Source organism: Leuciscus leuciscus, assembly GCF_965113295.1.
Source record: "Leuciscus leuciscus genome assembly, chromosome: 17".
NCBI lineage: Eukaryota > Metazoa > Chordata > Actinopteri > Cypriniformes > Leuciscidae > Leuciscus > Leuciscus leuciscus.
In genome coordinates this window covers 13,393,539-13,400,482 of record NC_138741.1, presented here as the reverse complement: position 1 = coordinate 13,400,482, position 6,944 = coordinate 13,393,539, and positions in this window count along the sequence as shown.

Below are 6,944 nucleotides of genomic sequence, written 5' to 3'. Positions count from 1 at the left end.
GTCAGAATCACTCCAAACTAAGCATATCTTAAGTGTATGTTGATGTTTAAACCCAAATAATGCCTCATCACTCATCATGCATCAACACCTGTGCTCTTTAGGAACAACTTTGCAGTGTAGTACACTGCACTGTATGGGACTACAGTAGATGTTGTGTTTTTGTTTCATAAACATTCAAATATCATTTTTTCCATCTCATATAACAGATGGATAATATATTTGCCATTGATAGCTGATGCAGATGTACTTTCTCTCACTTATCATTAATATTGTGAAAACTATTTGAGAAGTTTTAAGAAGTATGCCAATTAGGTACACGTGTAATAAAAGCATACAAAGCATTTCCATATCCAGTTCTTCAGGATGTGACAATTCTAATTTTGTCTTGCCAAAAGTACTATCAACGTTAGTGCATCTGCTCCTGGAATAAAGGGAATAAGGCAGTAGTCTGCTACCATAGTCATGATGAAGTGCTTTCTTAGGAAAGACGTTTTCCATTTCTCTTGGCTTTCGTTCATTCACTTGTCAGAGGTTTAACGTAACACTCCAAAGAGTATGCCAGTTATTATTTATCCATGGATACTTGGCAAAACAACTTAGTTGATGTTTCACAAGTAGCTGAGTAGCACAGCGTAGCACAGTGTTTTCCGAAGGATGTCCAAAAGGAAGCAGCGAGCAAATTGGTCACTGTCCATTTTTTCCCCCTTACTGCTGGGGATTCCCAATCCCAAGATTCATATATAATATTTCTGCCTAAAAAGTGGAAAAGGTAGGCTATTTAAACAAATACACTGAAATAGTGGCTGATGCTGTGAATAAAAGTTTGTTGGTAGTTTTATTCATGGTTGTCCATCATTGTGAACCCCCAGCATGTGAAAATGAACTTCAGGATATGGAGAATCAGCCTCCCAGTTGTGACCCCCAGCATTTTCTTAGTGTGTGATCACCCAGACATAACATATTGCTTTTTCTTAAAAGACAGTGTTCATACATGGGGTTGGTTAAAAGTTCAGTGAAGATTCATTCTTTTTAAAGCGTGCATGAATTTGACCCTTAGGTAAATCACATTTTAAACAAGAATGTACATGAATGAGCACAACATTGTAAAGGACATTGGTCTAAAACAAAATCAATAGCCACCTGCTATCTTAACTTAAATTGAACTTGCACTGTTAAAGATACGTTTATTTTATTGCAACAATGCAAAAAAAATCAATTTGTAATCAGTATTTTTTTTTTTCTTATTTTCCCATTAAAAAAAAAACATAAAACTTACATGGAAAGCAAAATAGGATATTTACATATACAAATACTGATAAGTAGCAAAGTAATACGCCTTAACAAAGCATTTTGTTTGTCTGGTGGCTTCGGTAACTCGAGCACAGATGTTAACAAGACATATTTCATAACAACATCCCTGATTGTCAAATATCCCTGAGCTGGTTCAGTGCCAGCACTAAGTAATCTAATTTCTACAGAGGAGAAGGCTGACAAGTGAAAACAAAATGTCAATGATTTACAGGGTGCGTAAAAGGCAATAAAACACACGCTGCTCTACGCCACTCCACCATCCAGACCTGCTACAGCTGGAAGAAGGCTGGAAACTGATAAAAATCACATGGACGGATGATTTCATGCTCCTTAGCTGTTTTGCTTTTCACTTGACCTTCTTACAGATCAAATGCTGACTGTCTCTCTGCTAGGCACTGGCATTTCATCAGCTCCTCACACCAGCGTCATATTAATCAAAAGGTCATTCATTTTCACCACTCCTCAGTGAACTTTTCATGCTATTGATTACAAACTTGAATTACATTTTTTTAAAGATCCAAACCAGTCTTTCTTGTTTCAGATAATCATGTGGCTTAAATGGATATATTCACCCAAAAATGAAAATTCTGTCATCATTTACTCACCCTCAAGTTCCAAATCCAAACCTGTATGAATTTCTTTCTTCTGCTGAACACAAAAGAAGATATTTTGAAGAATGTGGGTATTCAAACAGTTGATGGACCCCATTGACTTCCATAGTACTTTTTTTCCCCATACTATGTAAATCAATGGGGTCCATCAACTGTTTGGTTACCAATCTTCAGAACATCTTTGGAACAACTTGAGGGTGAGTAAATTATGACAGAATTAAAATTTTTTGGTTGAACTATCCCTTTAAGAGTTCAACTTAATGTAACACCGTGTTTTAAAAAAAAAAATTCTGTAAACACCAGTTAGAAATATAGAGTTCAGGGACATCATTTTGAATTTATGTATTATGAATCCACCAGAGAGTTTAAAAACCTCTTTAACAATATTCTGTTTTGTCTGTTCATAAATTCAAAAGGATTTGAGTCTTTTGAGGAAAGAGCAGCAGTTTTCAAATTCCTCATCTGTACTGTTACTCATCTATCACATGCTCTCACCCTGTGCAGAGACTTCAAAATTACTAAGATCTTCCCACTAATTCATTTTTGACATTTATTATTTTTAATGGAGGAGACAATTTGCTCTCTCTATTGGTTTTTAATGTCAGATACTGTATATTGAAATATCACAATATTGCATATTTGTCTGTGTTTTGTGTCGATTTGTGTGAATGTCTACATTGTCTTGTATCAATTTGTAAACATTTTCTTCATCACAGTTATGAGGGCATGCAGGCCTGAAATGATGTATTGCCTTCCACAGGTTAGAATGATTTCATGTGGCTCCTGACCATCTGCTGACATTTCCAAGACATTTGGAAGCTAAAATAAGTTGCCTGTTTTACATTTCCTCTATATGGTGCTCAGTCAACTGATGAAAATTTATACCACATAATATAAATACTCTCAAATTCATATTTGAAAACACATAGGTGTTTTCTATGGGCACTGAGGCTTTTAGAAATAGTTTAGTTAGTTAGTTAGTCAGTTAGTAAGTTAGTTACACTGTAAAAAATGTCTAACCTCTCCAAGTCAAAATTTTCTAGTGACTGGTCACATCTAAATTTTTTAATTGGCCCAAGTGCAATTCTTGTTGCAATAGTCTGTTAACATCGGCTCAATGAGAAATAATACGTCAGACTAATTGAAAAATTTAGATGTGACCCACCCAGTCACTAGAAATTTTTGACTTGGGGATGTAATTTTTTTTTACAGTGTAGTTAGTTAGTTAGTTAGTTAGTTAGTTAGTTAGTTAGTTAGTTAGTATTTGCATAATTTGTCTTTTTTTAGCTTGAATGGAAATTACACAAATAAAAAAATTGATATTTGCCTCAATTTTTATACAAAGTTCATACAGACATTATATAATGCTGGTCACTGGCTATTTTTTGTTATTAGTGGCAAAGCTGTTCTGTTGTGGTTGAAGTGATGAAACAACTGTCATAATGTATTATTTAACACTGAATATTGAAATGGATGTATGATTATTGATCCATTTGTTTAGATTTGTTTTTAAACTTTTCTAGTTTAAGATTGAAAGTCTGGGTCTGGGACAAGGTTAAACAATACAATCTACAATACATACAGTAACAAACTTTGAAAAGTCAACCACTGAGATATAAAGAAAACAGCCATGTGTCCTCAATGTTTTGGCTGTGCACAGAGAATATTGTAATGGGCATCTCTATTTAGTTACATTAGACATATTCAGATATATATACAAAGGTTGGAAGGTGCATGCTGGCAGTGGTGTCAGTCTGTCAGTCATCTTGCAGCTGTGTGTTTAATTAATGGCAGCAGAGGGTGACCCTAAACCAGTTTTCCCCAACACCTCGCATAACAGAGACCTGATGCTGGACAAGCCATGCCAGACAAAGAGCATTGCCAACGGTTTCTATTTGAAATGTCAACAGTAATGAAATCTGGTGGGTGAATTTGTCACAAGCAACATGAAGGCAGGAAATGGCATAATTGCAGCCCATCATGGACACACACCAGTACAGAGAGTGTGGCACTGAATATGGGCAGTGAACCAGATAGCAAATAGTATTGTGATTTAATGTTGTTTATGATTTAAAGGTAAAAATCCTAGCTTATTCGGTTGCAATACTTTTGAGAATCCCTACATTTGAATTATTAACATGCAAAGTGATGCCTCGCTAAATAATAAAGGAATAATTATAATTAGCAAATATAAATGCATTAAGTCTGCATTGGGGTGCACTAGTTCCTTAAAAATACATTCTGTATTATTCACCGAATAGAGGTACAGATTAGATGTGGAATATTTTATCCTCAGATGTATTCAGACAGGATTTAGAGTTAGTAGTGATGACGAACTTGTTTCGTAAATGTCTCAGTAGCAAAGGGAGAAATAAGAAACTGATGCGATCAGATATGACGGGCCAGGTGCTATACCGAACACCAGGCATTTTCTCTTCCTTCTGACCCCTGCATGTGTAAATCACATCCTTCTCACTGATACACACACACATACTCAAGCACTAAAGGCCCCACAGGGAGCATGACACTAATATGGACTTTAACCGCACAGGGCACTTGAAGATTTTGGATGCATCTGTTTCTAACCCTTTTGGCTACATATTATGTGTGTGTGGGTTGTGTAGTGCCTCTAATGGACAGCAGTATCCCCCATTTGAGAGCTCAGATAATGTACCTCAACCTGTTGGGTCTGTCATACATGTAAATCACTGCAGCAGATTTCAAAGTGTCTCTCTAAATCTTGTGATGATTTACAACCAAGCCGGAGCATAAAACAACAGCTGGCCACTGACTGAGCAACATATTACAGATATGGCAGACAGCAGAGTGAATCATTCCTGTGTGGCACTTGGAATTTTGAAACATTTCCTGGTGCTTTTGTGTCAAACATGTAAAAGCTGCTTTGAAACAAAGCGTTGGTGGTGGAAACAAAGTGCCCCCTGAAGTGCTCCATGTAAATGAAAGCTACTGATAGGACTTATATTAGTGTCCTTTTTAAACTTTTTTCTGTTTAATTTATTTTTTTTAAATAATGAGGGAATTGTTTCTTCCTAACAGTATTAAAAATGTTTGTGACATAAATCTCTAATGAATGCCTTGGTAAGTTATTTGTATATATTTTCTTGTTTCTAATCATGATTATATATGATATATATATATATATACACATACATACAAAATGCATAATGAGATCTTGGACTGAACCTCCAGCTATTGTGATGTTTCACCCCTCGGATTGTATTGCAACCATTGCATTCATTAATGACTAATTATTTGTTTTACAGTAACATCCTCTGACTGTTGAGACAATGTCAATTAAACACTTCAATTGAATAAAATACATCTGTTTTAATATGTTATTGTTTACTTCATTCTTATATCTGTAATTACATTCATACTTCTATCCTGAAATCAATAACCCTCTAATTAAATATGAAAGGCCTTCCATTCCATGCTTATTCATAGTTAGTTAGTTTCCGATTCAAATCAATATGTGGTTGTTTTAGCTTTTACCTAAAAACTAAGGGTCAACTATTTCACATTCAAAGCTTGTCTTTAAATAAACATCACGTTCGCAATAATTCATTTCTGACATTTCTCTGTGTGTGTCTCTCTAATGTTAAAAGCAAGGTTTTTGCTTCTTACTGTTTAAGAATTAATTATCAAAACCACATCGGATTTCTTGCAATCACATCTGAACTCCAGTAAAAAAAAAAAAAAAGGCTTGTGAAGCTTTTGATTAAATATTTTTGTTAAAATGAGAGAGAAACAGCTATGTAGAAATATTTCATAATGAATGAATGAAATTCACATTGTCATGCATCAAGATATATTCAGGAAATACTTAACATTATAATCTCTCTTTTTTCATATTTAAACAACAGATCTCTCGACCAATATATTGATACAGTGTTTTCACAGGTGCACTAAATATTCCCTATTGTCCTCAAACAGCTCTGTGAAAATGTGTGTGTGTGTGTGTGTGTGTGTGTGTGTGTGTGTGTGTGTGTGTGTGTGTGTGTGTGTGTGTGTGTGTGCGTGTGCGTGTGCGTGTGCGTGTGTGTGTGGTTAGACGTTACATGTGTTTCCAGTAAAATGTAATTTTTTATTGATTAGATTGAGATGTGAGAATGTCAGGTCACAAGCATGGAATTCTTGGCATATTCACTGAAGGCATATGTATATGAGCAATGCTCTTTAGAACAAGGCCATAAGCATACATTTAAGAATGGGGTGATCTGACAATCTTAACCAGATATAGTAATGCTTATTTCTTCCTGTTTAAAACACACTCTAACTAATTTCAAACTTATTTACATTTGTAAACCCTAGGTGCTAATGGTGCTAACCAAGTTTTGTAAATTACAATTAAGAAACGCTGCTTTATGGGTTTAAAGCATAGACAATAAAATAATATTATAGCATTTCCACAAATTCTTCTCACATCCATTGAAATGAAAATGTATAGAATAATAATTAATGGATTACATTAAAGTGTGTTTGGCTTTGGCTTACTTGTTAGTAAATTAAATAACTTTGAACAAGTATTTAAAAATGTGTTATTTATATTCACATTATTTGCAGATTTTTCACTGGCCTATACGTCACATCGAGCAAGTGAAAAAAAAAGCTAAACTGGCAACACTTTGTCTTCTTTTTATTACTATTAAACTATATTTTCTCTGCAAACATTTATTATTACTAAACATTATTTTAGACATTATATGCTAAAACCGACTTTAGTCTGAGTATGACTTACAATTTCCAGATATTCTCTGAATACTTTTTAAATTATGTTGCTAGGTGACAATGTATTACTTGCTTGTGGTATTGGACCTGATACATCAAACATGGATCTGGCTGTTGATTGCATATGGATTTACTTTCAGGCAAAAACTCACAGGACACTTGATTCTGTATAAGAAATCTGCATCTAAGCCCATGTCACAGTGTCTGTCCAACATGAGAAAACACAGGTACCATGCAATGGTAGCCTATAATGTCAGATTGCATGCTCTTTCC